The sequence below is a fragment of the Larus michahellis genome, chromosome 13, assembly GCF_964199755.1.
Source record: "Larus michahellis chromosome 13, bLarMic1.1, whole genome shotgun sequence".
Lineage (NCBI taxonomy): Eukaryota > Metazoa > Chordata > Aves > Charadriiformes > Laridae > Larus > Larus michahellis.
In genome coordinates, this window is record NC_133908.1 from 15,260,067 (window position 1) to 15,276,409 (window position 16,343).

The 16,343-nt window shown below is 40.5% G+C and overlaps 1 protein-coding gene across 2 annotated transcripts in view; it reads right to left on the reverse strand.

Annotated features, from left to right (window-relative positions):
- Positions 1–16,343, reverse strand: part of TTC28 (tetratricopeptide repeat domain 28) — a 173,289-nt gene that overhangs the window by 144,403 nt on the left and 12,543 nt on the right. The window lies entirely within an intron of this gene.

Consider the following 16,343-nt stretch of genomic DNA (forward strand, 5'->3'; position numbering starts at 1 on the left):
TGACAGAAAAGATGGTATTGTTCAACCTTTTTTTTTTTTTTAAACTTCAGGGATAAATTCTCTATTTGTGGATAATTTAGTAATTTATTTCTGTTGTTCCATATAACACAAGGGGCTTTATAATTTTCTCTTTGGAGCAAAGAGGAAATCACGTACAAAGATGCTTGTAGCAAAAGGGATACGTCACCTGCTGAGTCTTAAAGTTCATCTGGGGGGCTAGACCTCAGCACTCCCAGAAACAAACGGGGAGCAGTGACTTTGAGAGAGCAATGGATTTATAGAAATATCAAGAATTGCTGCATATTTCTTCCCTGTTTTCATTAACTTGAACTGTCATCATGCTTTTGACTCGGAAAATGCCTATACTCAATGCAGCAATTATCCCTGTGCTGCATTTCCTACCTGTACATTACCACGTACACTTCACATCCTACTTGCCTACAGGGAAGTGAGATGGTAGGAATAATGTTACCTTAATAAACCCCTGGTGCGCGCTGAAAGGCCAGTAAGGCAAAACTGTTAAGCCACGAACATACCTTCGGTTGTTATGTAGCTCTCAGCAAGCCCCGCCGCTAATTAGTTGGGTTTTCTTGATCTCGGCAGAGTGCAGTATACTGTGTAAATGGTATACTTAAGTGTTTCCTACTGACTTGTTAGTCAAGGCAATTTTCTGCTTTCTCCATTTTTATTTTTTTCTCTTGTCCACTTGTTCTCCCAAACTCTCCATTTCATTTCATTTCCTCAGAGACTGGGTGAGGTTGCAGGTCTGTGATGAGGATCCAGCGATGCCCAGGCATGCCATGACGTGCCAGACTGTACACCCAAACAAGAGATGCAGGTTTCCAAGGGCATTCCTGTCTATTACAGAAGAATCCAGGCCCAGCATCCTGGCATCGCCTCCTGTTCTTCACTGCCATACAGCCACCTATCGGTAGCTCTCCAAAACTAGGAAGCCTCACTGCAGTCCTTTTAATCCACAATGTCTAAAGCACCCTCCTTTGTGCTGCTCAAATTCTAATCCTTGAGCAGCCAGAACTACATCGCAAATTCAGAGAGTTGGTATAAATCCAGGATGCTGAACACCTAACAAGAATAGGACTATTTGCTGTAGAATAAAACCAAAAAAATCTGAGGCACAGTCGTTTGTGATTTGATTAATCAAGGCAGCAAGTAACACAAACGTAGCAAAAGGTACAATAAATGGGAATAAGGGGTTTACAGGCACTATGTTAACAAAAAATAGAGGAAACAATAAAAAAGACAAACAAGTGTGCATTTAAAGCAAACCATTCTAGAAAGCACACATAAGACATAGCTGCTCTCCTTCCATTGCTCTGCATCAGTGATACCCATTACAGTCTCAGGGAGCCTGATTTATTAGCACTCTCATGCCAGCCATATCCAATTTGACGTCAAAGAAAAAGAAAAGGCAGTATGAATAGTATGGACTTTGAAAAAAAATATCAATGAAATACCTCTTAGAAATATCTAAAAAATGCGAATATCTATATACAATTTAAATTAGATCCTAGTCACTACTTCTGAAATACCTAAGCACAGAGCGCCCTCTCATGTGTGCTGTATTCACTATGATTCTTCACGATTCCTCAACTTCAGACTGTGAGTCACCATTATGATAATATTAAGAAAGAAATTAATCTCCAAGATGAGGAAACTCAATCCTTGTATGCCGAGAAAAAGTGAGAAATAAATATCTAATTTTTAAGAATAAGCAAATTGAAAAAAGAAACCACGGAAGAGCTGAAAGCTGATCATAAAAGTCATCTGGCAATTAACTCCTCAGGGTTTGGGGAGGTGAAGAAAAGAGGTAACACCACATGCAAAGGTTTAAGTCTAAAACTACTGGGTACAAAATCCAGCATTGTGTAAGTAGATGAAGATAATCCACATTTCTTAAAATGATATCCAGTGGCTATACGCTCGACTCTCAATGAGCAGGTCACAAGATACTTTTTCGTAACTACCAGCATTGCAGATCAAGCTTCATTTCTAAATTCAGAAGTATTTCTGCCTTTGTGATATATAAGGAATAAAAAGCACTATACCAGTCCTACACAGTAGTATAACTAGTTCCAGTGGGAACAAAACTGTGGAGTAAAAAACTATCACCTTCCAGAAGAGGAATTTACATGCAGCATTTAGACCAAGTAGAAAAACTGCAGTTCAATTCCATAAAAGAAAAATTTAAGTTGTCTTCTTCCATATACAAACAGGTTCCAGAAAACGCAGAAAGAAATAATGAAACCCTATAGTAAATGCTTGGAAATTATGTGTTGATTTGTTGCATGTTGAGACTCAAGTACCTCTGTAAGGTTTTCAAATGCTAAAGCAGTAAGCTGATTTCTTAGAAAGGAGCAGGTTTTCCTATATATTTGCCTTAAGATGATCATTACATGGGAAAAGATTATTTTTAATTTTTTTTAGGATGACATAACTATAGTGTCATCCATCCGTTGCCCCCCACCCCGTTCCCATGTTGTACTGCTGCTGCTCTATGATTTTAAGGGTTTAGGGAAATCAGCACTTACACAGCTTACCTGTACAACAGCTCTTCCCTAGCAAGCCCAGCAATACCATAGCCACCACTGCTGGTGCAGAGAAGGTAATGGAATACTTCTCCAATGAACTTAAGTGTTTTAGGAAAAAATTTTAACTCCATAAAGCTGCCAAAATACTACATGATGCTCACTATTTAAATATCTAATTAGAAAAACACCTGACAGAGAAAAGGATGATCCCTTGACTAGGACCTGGGTTAAACTTAGTATTTCACAGACTCCCGGCCTGACCTTTGAAAAATTGCTTAAAGTGCGTCCAGCTGTCCTAGGTCCAGAACCAAGAGCAACTTAGCGACGTCACCGTGATGTAATGCTGAAGGCCAGATATATCAGCTCCGGTTACAGCACTGCAGTCACGCAGCTGTGCTGCTTTCAGATCCACGCGAGCAAGACCGTGTTCCGTGGATGCAACAATATGGCTTGGCACTGACACAAGTTATCGCGAAACAATAGAACAAATGCTCTCCCTCTCTCTATTCCCAACTGGTAAAATGAGAACAGAACTACCCCACCCACTTTACAGACAGTAAGAATGCGTTATATGAAATGCAGGGGAAAAAATAACGTACACATCTTCCTATAAAGGGTACACAAACTTGGCATTGTATTCAAAAGTGTTATCAGAAAGCAGCACTAAGGAAGAGGGAGGGTACAGAAAGCTGAGACAACTGCAGTCCCCTTAATCACAATAAACAACACACACTATTAATTTGGAGATCCACCCCAACACGGGCCAAAAAGACAGAAAGATAAAAAGTAAAAGTGTCTTAACCTAAGTAAATAGACAAAGATATAGAGCATTCTACTGACACTGGATTAGTGACGCTAACTTTGGTACATGGTCCAGCTGGACTCTACCAAAAAAAAAAAATTACTTGAAGAGGAGAAAAGGGAAGGGATGGGAAGAAGACACTGAAAACAACAGCAACAAAAAACTCTAACACGTAAATCTTTATATAATGAGAATATAAGATAAAAACATATCTGGAGGGCTGTGACTGGTTCTGGGCTCCCCAGTACAAGAGAGGGACGGACAGGCTGGACCAAGTCAAGAAGAAGGTCACAATATAATTAAGGGACTGGAGCGTCAGTCATACAAGCAGAGGCTGAGACACCTTCCATGTTTAACCTGGAGAAGGGAAAGTTTCAGTGGAGTAGGGTCTTACTAACGTGTACGAATATCTGATGGGGGACAATACAAGAACGGAACGAGGCTCTTCTCAGTGGCATCCAGTGAATGGGCAAGAGGCAATGGGCACAAACCACGATACAAGAAAGTCCATTTAAACATAAGAAAAAACCGTTTGGTGAGGGTTGTCAAACACTGGAACAGGTTGCCCAGAGAGGTCGTGGAGTCTCCATCCTTGGAGATATTCAAAACCCAACTGGACAACCTCCTGGACAACCTGCTCTACCTGACCCTGCCTTCAGCTGCGGGGGCTGCACTGCGTGACCTCCACAAGTCCCATCCAACTTCAACCGTGCTGTCATTCTGTGAGATGAGAAGATAGAAACAAACGCACAAACCTCAGGATAACGTAACACAGCAAGTTCTATCAAAGCCAAAAAATTCCGTTCAACAGTTTTATGCCTGCAAAACTGGAATGCATGTTTCTGCAAATTAAAGACAGATTGTAAGCCGGAGGACAGGACTGGAAAGTTCCTTGCTCATCAAATTAAAAACAAGAGGCCTATTCATGAAAAAAGTTACGTGGTCAAGTCGCATTCTTTGCTCAGAAGTTTTACATGCAACTGAGGGCAGGCGCTCGACTTGCCATTCATTGAGGAACTCTGAGGTTGTTACGGATTGCCACAGCACAGGAAGGTACGTTGATACAGATGTGCAAGCAGTCAGGACAAGCACACCAGGATGAGCAAATGTCCCGTTGCCTTTTAAAAGGACTGGTCATGTGACTAACAGCTGGAGTCACTTAACAAAATACCAGGGCACGCTATTTTGTTGAATTCCCCTACAGCTACATGACAACATCTAAACCCCTCCTGCACTTCAAATACCCAAAGGTCTCCTGGCTCAGAATCCCCCCCTTCTTTCTGTTCTTTGAGATTCCCTCTCCATCTATGTATACAAAGCCACATTTTTAAACGAAGAGGAGGAGACAGACAAAGATCATAAGAGAAATTTGCACCTGATGAAAAGTTGTAGTAATTCATTCTAGTTACTTTTAGATCGCTTACGCGCAGGGCATTCCTTTTGCATCAACTAAACCCTCCAGACTATTCACCTTCTCTCTAAAAGGTGTTGCAGTCAGAGACAGTTTGATATGAAAATGTGTCCCTGTTTTAAGAACTAAGCTGCTCTGCGGCTTAAACAGTTGCATGTAATCACAGACCATCGTCGAACCCCGGTCTTCAAATCTGCTGGCCAACTTGGCTCCCGCTCATTCAGTGACCTATTGTGCTCTTCAGGGAACGCTGCTGCTCCTGTGCTCCAGGAGCGCAACAGCACCTGGGGCTTCAAAGAGCGTAGAGTTACTGAACTCTTCAGTCAGCATCCTTCCACTCACACAGAAACAAGATCAAATCAAGGTACGCCTCAGAGTGCTGCAAACATTCCTGCAAACAAGTCTGACAAAGCCATTTCACCTCCTGCTAGTGAACAACTTTGCTGTCAGGAGATTAAGGCCATAAATCAATGCCGAAACCCAGTTCATTATTCTCACCCAAATACTGCCTGCTCTTTCCCAAAGACCAATTCTTAGATTAAAAGAGGTTACTTAGTTCTTAAATAGAATTACACTAAGCATAGTACACATTTACATTCTTACTTGCGGATTATCACTCAAAACCAGAGATTTTTCTCCTCACAATATCTGAGGGTGTGCTGGGAAGCACAGCCTCAATATTTTTAAGCTCAGACAGTACAAAATGTTTGCCAGACACCTCAAAGCAGTACAGAAGTTAACAGTGGTAAGTAACAAGCCAAACACAGCTACTACAAGCTACATAAACAAAATGCCACGGTTACTTACTAGAATTAAGGCAATCCAACACATTTCTTAATTTGGTCAAGGTTAGATTAACTCCTGGTTTCTGCCCAATGCTCAGGAAGAATTTGGGAGGGTTGTTTTGGTTTAGTTTGTTTGTTGGTTTTACATGGTTTGTTTTTTAAAAATCACTAGAGCTCTTCTCAAGAGCCTGGTCAAACTGTTTCCACTTGTGAAGGGGCTGGTTTTCCCATGAATTCAAAACTATCATCTAGTTACTGCTAAACGAGCTACCTTGCTATGAAAGTATTTAAATTGAATGTGATAGAGTTTGCTCAGATCACATTTGGCTTTCCTTTTGTATGTAAAAACGTCTTATATTAACCAGAGGAGGTGCCTTACTATCTGTATCACCTGCTTCATTTCACTATGCAATCTCTCAAGTAAACTTAAAATAAATTAAACATCAACTGTTCAACAGAAATTACAATTTTACAAGCTCCATAATGAGGGATTTCTAATTAACTTGTATATAGACTACACCTAAAACCCTACCAAAAAAATGCATCTGTATACCATTTATAGCTGTCTGAGAACTTACTTTAGAGTACTAAAACACTAGAACAACCTCCAATTTGAAGAATGGGAATTAAAAGGAATTAAAAGCTTGTTTTAAAATAGAGCTTGATCAATTTATGAAAGGGGCTGTATGATAGTTGTCTGAATGGGACTGGATTAAGTTATTTGATGGGGTCCTTTTCAGTCCCATACCTCCTTTGTCACTCAGTATTCAGAAACCAAGCCCCAAACCCAGTTCTTCGGTTACGACAGCTACCTATCTGGTGGCTTCTCTTTCTTTGGGATAAACAGAATAATCCACGTTTCTAAAGAAAATAAAACCTGCTAACACAAAGTTAAAAGCTCGGTGTCTTTCATATGTCAAAACAGAATCATTACTGGAGATATTCCATCAACCTCCACTTCTGTACCAGGACCCAGTGGACCAAATCATCCTACTCATCTCTCACGAACAGGGACTTGGTGAGAATCCAGAACTAGTGTGCCTCTGTACCAGTAGAGCCTTTCAGCTGTTCAACCGCACCAACACATTGGAGGGAAGTTTTTAAAACTTGGCAGGATTTTACTAGCAACTAACATGAGAATGTCTCTTGATACCAAACAGCAGAAAGCATTCTATCACTGGGATTTTCTTTCTGATTCAAGGAGAGACAGCAAGCCAAAAAGAAAACTCCAATCCGAAAAGCAGTGAAAGTACAGTTTCCAAAAGATTATCAGGTATCTTTTTTTAATTCTTCTGTATAAATTTACAAATTATCCTTGAATAACCATCCTGATGACCCAAAACAGTAAACAATGTCCATGTTCTTGCTGGATTTAGGTTACAATTCCTATCAGGTAACAGTTTTATACTCTGCCTCCATTTACTTCTTGCGTCAGGTCTAGCCTTTATTCTTTACCTCTTTATTACAAGTAGTTCAAAGTGCTGATTTGGAAAACTGAAATCAAAAAAGACTTCAGGGTGACATCATTGCTGAAGCTGTAATAGCATTAGCTGGAACACGAGAAAAATAAATTCAGAGAATACTGCATGTTTGAAGTCTGTCTACTCAAAAAAAAAAAACAAACACCTTAAAAAATACACCAAAAGAGACATTGCAAGATGATGAGAATTATAGTGATGGATGGAAACACCTCTGACATCACATACCTAAGAACTGCCATGAAGACAAATATGAGTTTCTACATGATTTCACAACTAACCACACACGCTGCACTGGGCTCTTCAGTATTTACCTCTGACTCACTTTGCGTAATACCGCATCTCAAAGGTTCTTATGAAGCAGCTAGCATTCCTCAAGTGAAATAAGTCTAACAGTTGGATTTAGCCAGAATTACTCCTTATTAAACACATGAAGTTGCTAAAAGACTTTGAGCTTCCCCTGTAAGACAGGTTACAAAAAGAAGCCTTCGCTGAAGCTCCAGTGAAGAGCACACCTTTGGTGGTAGAGCTCATGATTTATGCGAGTAGGAAAGTGATGAAAGGCTGTATAGCAACAGAAACCAAGCCTAATACTTGGAAAAAGCCCAAACCCATGTAACTGCTGACACTAGCAGAGGTAGCTGAAGATCTAAAGCAAGAAAAGGAGCAACGTGGGAAGTAGTCTTTTGACTTCTGGCAAGTTGTCTGCCCAGTATTGGTACTACTAACTGCTCTGCAGAAACTCGCCCAGAGAGTCCATGAGCAAATCTTCAGACCTCCTGGTGAAAGCTATAAAGAAAACAACATGTCAATAAGTTGTATCGGGTATCTCTAGTCTCTGCAGCCTCGTGGAGAGCAGAGAACCCGAAGCTGGGCGACATCCCAATGTACAAACACAAATATGCTGGGCTGGGCTGGGCCAATGGGGAGCAGCAGGGACAAACCTGCCACAGCTGTCCCACAGAATTATAAATGGCCACCTGTGGCATCTTGTAACCAAAACAAGGTTTATAGTTATTTTTGTGAATGAGTCAAAATTATTTCTCCCCAGAAATAAGATAAACAAGATCTCTATTGAAATTTCAAAAAGTTATGCCCGAATCTTTTCAGTCAAGACAAAACATTCTCCAAGAAAATAAATTATCATAATAAGCTCGATTATTAATTTTTCAGTTTTTCAGTACTAAAACATTCACACAGTGACATGGTAAAGATAGAATAAGTATCTTAAATTACTTTTTTTGCCCTGTGTAAAGTATTGGAAACTTAAAACTTTTCTGTCCTTCTGAAGAACTTGGAGTCACAGAGGCAAATCAACTGGCAGCAGAAGTTAGGAGCGTAATCTCTCCCCAGTATTACGTGCACCGTTATCATTAAAACCTCCTTCTGTTCTCCCCAATTAGGCAAAAAGACGCATATGAATTTATTCGTATTCTGACACACGTTTATAATTTTTTCCAGTAGCCTGAGAACTGGAATGATGCAAATGCTTAGACATTTATTTTAAATAAAGACAGCTTTTTTTCCTGTTAGGCACTTCGAAAGCCAAAGGCAAAACTACTCTTCCCACTATGTTGTGTTACCTCCTGTGCTGACACCTGGACACAGGTTATCCTAAATCAAATCCCCACAGATGCCTCCAAGCCTACAATTTTCCTATTATAGAAAAGTTTTTGAACATCTCCTTTCCCAGCTGGTCAAAGGCAGAAAAAACTTCTGCAGTTAGAAAATTCCACAATACTTAGACAATGATACAATAGCATTTACTGTTAAGCCCTCTGCATGCCACAGTTTTGTTGTTGATGATGTTTTTGTTTTAAAGTTACTTTACAGAATGATTCTTTTACTATGAATGTCTTCTAGACTGCATGCATCTGGAGGCTTGCAAAGGGCGTACTAAGCAAAAAGGTTTGCTCGGTTTGTTTGGTAAGTTTGGCTTAGTGTTGCCAACAAAAAAAGCAAGCAGAAAGTTAACCACAATAAATTCTAAAGACAAAACCCTCCCCGACAATTTCTGCATGACTCAGACTGTCGAAATCGAGCACTGCCCAAGTAGAGGGTCAGGAAATCCCTGTATTCATTGCTGCAGCGGCATTCACACACGGTATTTAAATTTGTAGCAAATTCCCCAGTGATTATACTTATGTATACATCAGATGCGGTCTCAAAACAGAGTGAAACTCCCCACGGCATGGATGGGTGCAGTGCAGCCACCCACCACCAGAGTCATGGGTCGGGGTGGCCGGAGCAGGCACCCCAGGGTGCTGCGCCCCGAACCCCCCAGGCAGGCGAGCGCCGGCCGCTCCTTGGGCTCCGGGGGGACTTGCTCTCAGCTTCCTTCTGCACGTTTGGCTGGTGTAATAACAGCCCATCTAGCTGTTCGTCAAGACGACCAAATTCAGATTTCAGCACAAAAGAATAAAAGACAAGTTTTCAAGACAAAAAAAAATAAAGTACAGCACCCAAATCCTTGGTTCTTTTAAGGCTCAGGAAACGTTTTTGCCACTCGGACAAAGTGCATCTCAGCCACCACACCTTAATATAACAAATGAAGGGTTTGCTCCTCACCTGAGAAGTACCTAGTGTTTTCATCCTACCGCGGGCTGAGACCCACCCTGAGGAGCTCAAGTAAAAGCAGGCTCCAGCCAGGCTGGCCCCTGCCAACAGCTCCCTGCCACGGGCGCTTCCCAGGGTGACACAGGACAGAGAAATCTGAAGATACGAGTTAGCCTTCCCCCTCCTCCTACAAAAAATTTGCACTAATGAGCGACTCCTGTCCCCAGAAATTAAAGCTCATTTCTCATCCATCTACTCCATCCTGAACTTTTTTTGTAATCCTGATACTCTCATCATTTGGAAGTTTCCAGCCCTTTCAAAGTATGGCTGCACTAATCGTTTCAATAACGCACTGCGATAATCAACTCCCGCGGACCAAGAACAGATTATTTGAAAATAACTTTTTTCCCATCCATTTAAAATACATCACCTTTCAATTTGTTCAGGTACCTCTTTATTATTGTATGACAAGAATGAGCTGTTCTGTATAATTTAGGTATCTTACCAGAACCTGCTCTAGCTGACCCCGCTTTGAGCCCATCTCCAGAGGCCCCCTGGCAACGCTGTGATTCTGTAATACTGGAAAGTTGTTTTTTTTTCCTCTAAGACATTGTCATTCCCCATCCCCCAAAGAAACTCTGAACTCAGAAAATGCTTCATAAAATCTCAGAGAATGTGAAGATTGGAACCAGCCTCCCACAGGGGTTATTAGAAACAGCAGCTAGGGAAAGGAAGATGGGGGGGGTTTAATGAAAAATTCCTTTTTCCTTTTTTTTTTTAATTTAAATACGAAGACATAAACATCAAAATGTTGCTCTACCAAACAAAAACTGTAGTATTTAATATATCTATTTTATATTATAAAGATTCCAGTAAAAATATCTGAGAAGTACAGGAGACGACAGTGCCCAGGACTGCACCTTTCATTGGAACAGACCCGGCAGAGGTGACAAACGCTGTTCCGTGTAGCTGGGTCCAGCAGAGTAAAACCAATAAAAACAGGAGGTGGGTTAAGTATGCACACTTGGAAGTACTTTGTACACTCGGACTGACACAGTTAAGCCCAGTCAATAAAACATAACAAAGAAACCCAAGAACCTGTGGGATGTGAAGGATTTCTGACAGGTGCAGAAATCAAAGAACAAAATGAGCCCAATCTGATTTCCCTGTAGGGTATTCCCAAAACGCAATTTAATTCCTGGACTATTCCGTTATCTTTGCATTTCTCAGTGATACGTACACAAAATATTTTTTAAATAGCTGGACTTAAAAGCCAACCCTCTCAAGCAAACACTTCAAACAGTTTTATGAGCTGTTGTAATAAACATGCTACAGTCACACAGCACCCACAGGACGTTATTCTGATCTGCACCAGATCAGAACATTCCTTACTTCAATCGCTTTCTCATTGTTCATGTTTGGTTTAAAGTTGCAGTAGATAAGCAGATGTATCTGTATAAATATACTTGCTTATTACTCAACATGAATTAATGCTCAGTGTCTTGAGAGAACCGGGCTGGAGGGAGGAGGGTGGGGGATCGGAACTTAAATTAACTCAAGACCCTAACTGGAAATATAAGCTGCATGAAAATGAATAGAAGATGTAGGAAAATAAAAGCTGTATGAAAATTCAAAGTGATAGACAACTGCGTTTGAAAGCACGAAAGCAAGAACAACCACCTTCTCGCTTTCTACACTGGCTCATTTCACAGCTTGAATTCACAATATTTTTTGGTTTGTTTTTACGTGCCATGCTCTGAAGAAAGGATCAGCTTAATGCATTGGCCTGGGTAGGGAGCGAAAATACAGTTATTTCAAACACACGTAAGATTGTGATATTCCCCGTTAGCACTGTAAATGCTGATGATAAAAAAAAAAAAATAAGAGTTAACAAATCGCATACTCAAGATAAAGGAAAAGAAACAAAAATATTTACACTTAGTAGCTTAAATCCCAGAAAACTTGGATTCAAATTACATTTTCAGCTTCCAAAGTAAAAGGCAACTGGATTTTTAAAACTCAGGCCTTTCAAACAGAATACCAGCTCTACCTGCTAAGCTCCCTCTTCTGGCTAATTAATAAAATTGCTTGGATTTTGTATGCATGTTTCCATTTTCCCAGTTATGTTCTAGCAATAAAAATGAAATAATTATTTTTTTTTAATCTATAAAGCATCTTTGATATTGAAGTATTCAACGTAAGTGCTCAACTTCAGACAGTGCCCTCACGTTGTCTCACACTGACAAGCTGCACACACACAAAAATAAACCCGCGTGCTGTGTAGGGCTAGCTCTGCACACCGAGCTTGACTAACAACCAACCATCTGCACCTGAAATCCGTTTCTAAGCACCACTCCATATTTTCTGCTATCAGATACCCAACCCAGCCTGACATTTCTGTGTTCAAAACATCTCAGACTAGTCAATTAGTCCCCAAAGTACACCTTTCCTTCTTCTAGCTAAACTTAGAATTAATTGTGTAATAAAAATTAAAATGCACATTTTAGAAAACCTCAATGTTGAGAACGAGGAAAACACACCACACAAGCTTAAGCTGCCTCTGTTGCAGGATTTGCCATCCCTGCTGCGATCCCCAAAGCATTTCTGCCGGACAAGCCCGGCTCCCGATAACCAGCAGCAGCCGAGGAGCGCAGCGATGCTGCCTGGAGCATCCCCCGTGCTGCCGCCCCCAGGAGGGCTGGCATTGCCACAGCCATCGGGGGAGGTGGGTGACCACCCTATTGAGCTGTCAGAGAAAGGGACCAAAAAAATACCCGGTAGCCGGGATAGTGCCTAACTTCACCTCTGCCTCATCTCACCAGAGGTTGTTTTCCAGTGCGGTCAGAAAACTCATTTATATTTTTGTCCTTGAACTAAATAAAAAAAAAGAAACAAAGACTCCTCTGTGCTCTTGCCACGAGGGAAGAAGAGTAACCCAAGAGCTCCAGCTGCTGCCAGCCCCAAAACCCCTCTGCTGCTGGTGTCTGTCACTGCTCCACGGGAATGACAAAAAAAAAATTGTAAAACACAGTTCGGTCTGGAGAGATGCAGAATTCACCATCCCCTACACGCAGATAAATAGCCATCACTGCGTGGGGAAATAATTACAAGTAATTAGCGATCATCTTATGCACTGACTTGCGTTAATAGCGCTAGGACAGGTGATGTAGCTGCTCTGGTGAAAGCAGGAAGAATTTCACTCTGTCGCTGATAACAGCTCCAAAAATTCGCAGTGCGTAGCTGATAGGTGTGGCTTTCAAAGGCGGCACTTTTAACTGGGCCTTCACAGCAGCTTTCCAGACACCGATCCCTTGCTTCGCCCTTGCTGATATTTTATGGAAAGAGAATTAACGTGAATTGTTTTTAAACAGGAAAGTATCGCCAACAGACTTCAGCAGTTCGGTTCCATATTAGCTAATATTTTAATTGAAATTGTCAATTTAGTTACATCTATAAATAATTGCAAATGTGGAGATAGAATTTATTGAAACTCTGTTCGGTCACCAATAGGAATTTTAATCCTGTTCCTGCAGCTTTTTATCATTGAAGTGGTTCTCATCGGCACAGCCGTACGATGATGTTGCCCTCTTACAAAACATCCTGCTGAAAAGTATCATGGCATTTTTAGGAATCAAAGGTAAACTTTCTAGTGGCATTCAGGATAAAAACCATACCAAAAAAATCCTAAAAATAAGATTCAATTCCAATTCTGTCTGAAGACACATACTTTCACTAACTTCGGCTCCCAGTATCCCTTGCTTGTGATAGATATATGAAAGAAAGAAAATGATATTTAGGTGTCTAAGAGAAAAAAAAAATGATTTATTAAATAAATTACTTGGAGAATCAGGCAAACTGGGGAAAAAAATGGGCACTCACCAGGAACAGGAAAGGGCACGTGAAGAGAGATTAACAAATCCACAATGGAGGAAACAAGACGGAGAGGGCTGAAGGCTTGGAAAGGAACATTTAACGGAGAAGAGCTCCTGGGATGAGACTCGCAGAGTCAGATTCAGCGACTAAAGCAACTCGTCCTCACCAAACTAACACAAATCCACGAGACAGAATGAAGATGTAGTGGCAGCGACTGGCCTCAATTTGTAGATACAGATGTCTTAAGCCAACAGTCACTCTCATTGTGGAGCAGCCAAATTAATGACAAACAGAGCTTGGCAAAATTTTTCATTTTCTTCTAAAACCTAAGTCATTGCAGATGATTTCTGTGGAAACAACAATTCAAAGCAAAAGGGAAGTACTGTGTAGAAGAGCGTGAAAATCACAATTCCAGATGGAATCAACACAAAGAGGATAAAAAAATAATTCATTCAGCTGTGGGTTTTCATTATCTCAATTACTGTAGTAGCACGATGGCTCCTTTTTAAAAGCCAAGTCGCGCTCCCTGCCAAGCCATTTCTATGAGACTCCCATCGTAACTGCGCAAACGAAGGCAGACGGTGCAGTCAAACTCTGACCTCTACAAGTCGTTTCCTCTTCAACACCTTAATGACCTTCAGTCCAGCTAATGAAAGGCCTTGAACCGAAATTCATTCTGTGTTTATGCCATTACTGCACCTTCGGTCCAAGTGAAATCAAATCAAGCAAACTAAAGATACCACTGTGAAAAGATAAACAGGGACTGGGGATGAGCTTTACTCAGGACAGAAAGCCTGCCAAAGCTTGACTCCTCTATTTCTAACTGACAGTAACTTTCTAAGTATATAAACGGTTTGGATCACGGAGCAAGACAGCCTTTACACATTGATGCAACAAAGCAAGAACAGATGCTACATCATCATAACAACATCATTTAGGTCCTCCACTACTGTTTCCACCGATAAGGCTCAAAGTGTTGTCTAAAAGTGACTCCTCACCTTTTTGTAAAAAAAAAAAAAAAAGAATAAACAAAGAAATAAAGTTTGCTCGAGGTCAGGTGGACATTTAGTAGCAGAACTAGAATCGAAACCAAGTTATTTCATGTTTTTAACTCAATAATATAGTCTACCTAAAAAAAAATCTAATTTTTTTCATTACTAAAAATTATTTTTGCTGGTTTTTTTTAAAAACTACTCCACCTTAGTACTGTATCAATACATAGTCTATTATTTCTGTATTTAACAGACCAATAATAATGGCTTCACTTAACACAGCTAACCTTTTAGCTAGTAAATCTTCTATTCCATCTAATTTTCTGTTTTGATCCACAAATTGACTCATTTCAAAAGTCTTGTTATACTTCTACCTGTGACTGGCATTTTGAAAGTATTCTTTTATGAAGTCTTTTCATAACTTTTCATCTAAGTGTGCTCTATAGTAAATCACTACCAGACTTCTTAGAAACAGGCTACAAAACCAAGCAAAAGCGCCCTTGCTTTTATACTCTTTACCTCCCCGCGTCCAGACAACTGACCTGGAAATCTAGAGTTTAATGACAGTAATGCAGTTTTCTTCTTTTAAACGCATTCCTTCATAGAAATCTATGCAAAATCTTTCAAGACATTAGGTAATATAAGGCAGAAGTTAATGACCAAAAAAAAAAAAAGGAAAAGAAAAAAAAAACAAAAAAAAACCTTACAAGCTTGTAAGTCATATTCCTGCCAAAGCAAGAGTTTCTTTCTAACATGGACCGATACAAACAATAAATTGCAGACAGGCTTAGTAAAAATAACAGGGACAACACATTAAAGCTCCTTAAGAAAGATTAAACAGCAGTGTAAAAGTGAAAAGAAAAAGAAAGTACAAAAGGTAAGTGTGAAAGTAAAACGTGAAAATAAAACACAAATTGAAGTGCTGCAATTGAAGACGGCAACTCCAAAAAATAGGATCAACAAAAGGGAAGGGTCTTCCCTGGCCCATGGTCCTCCTTTTGTGATTATGAGTGAGCAGAGCTTTAGGAAACACTTTCAATAACTTCTTTCCAAAGCAGCTTCTGGTCTCACTAAAGAGAGAAACTTAGAGTGAGAAAGTTTGTGTAAAAATGCAGTTTCTTGACTCCAGAAATTCCAGAGTTAAGATACCAAATTTTGACTGGGGAGAGGGAGAATAAAAGTCAGGCTCTTTTCCTTCAGAAAGACAACATCAAACCAAAACACCTGCGGGATGCTCGCTCTCCTGGAGAGAATTACCAAAGGAGGACACGCCTGGCAGTCCAGCAGACAAGCTGTCACAGCTGGCACGTGACTGATGCCTGAGACAAACGTGACATCGTGCACACAGATTGTTCTGATGAAAAGACACCACCAGCCTTTTGCCTTCAAACATGCTCGGCTGCTGCAACCCCTGTCATTCCTTCTGAGGTGGAACGAGCAGACACACGCCTCCGTTAGAGAGGTGATGTCTCAGGAGCTGCGGAAATAGCTTTCACAGCACTGAATCCCCAAACCATATACATGTACCTAGGAAAAACATCCTGTGTTCTGAGTGGAAAGGACACTATTTTATATGTATTTTTTATAAAACAGCTTCCACTTTCCATATGGAAATATACTTTGCAGGCATGAAATAACAGTGTGTCTACTCACTGCAGCACAGCAAATGAAATGCTGAGGAGTTTGGAAATGTAACTGCTCAGCAACTGGCCACTAGGCTAATACTCATGTTTTCAGTTAACGGACTACTAAATATCCAGACAAGGTGCAGGCAACGGCCAATGAGAAAAGGGAGAGCAAGCAATGTTGATTTAAAATTCAACAACACAATCTCAACACCTGGACCTGATAACGAGCAGAGTTTGGATTTGTGCTTGGACTACGGGTAAAATAATTA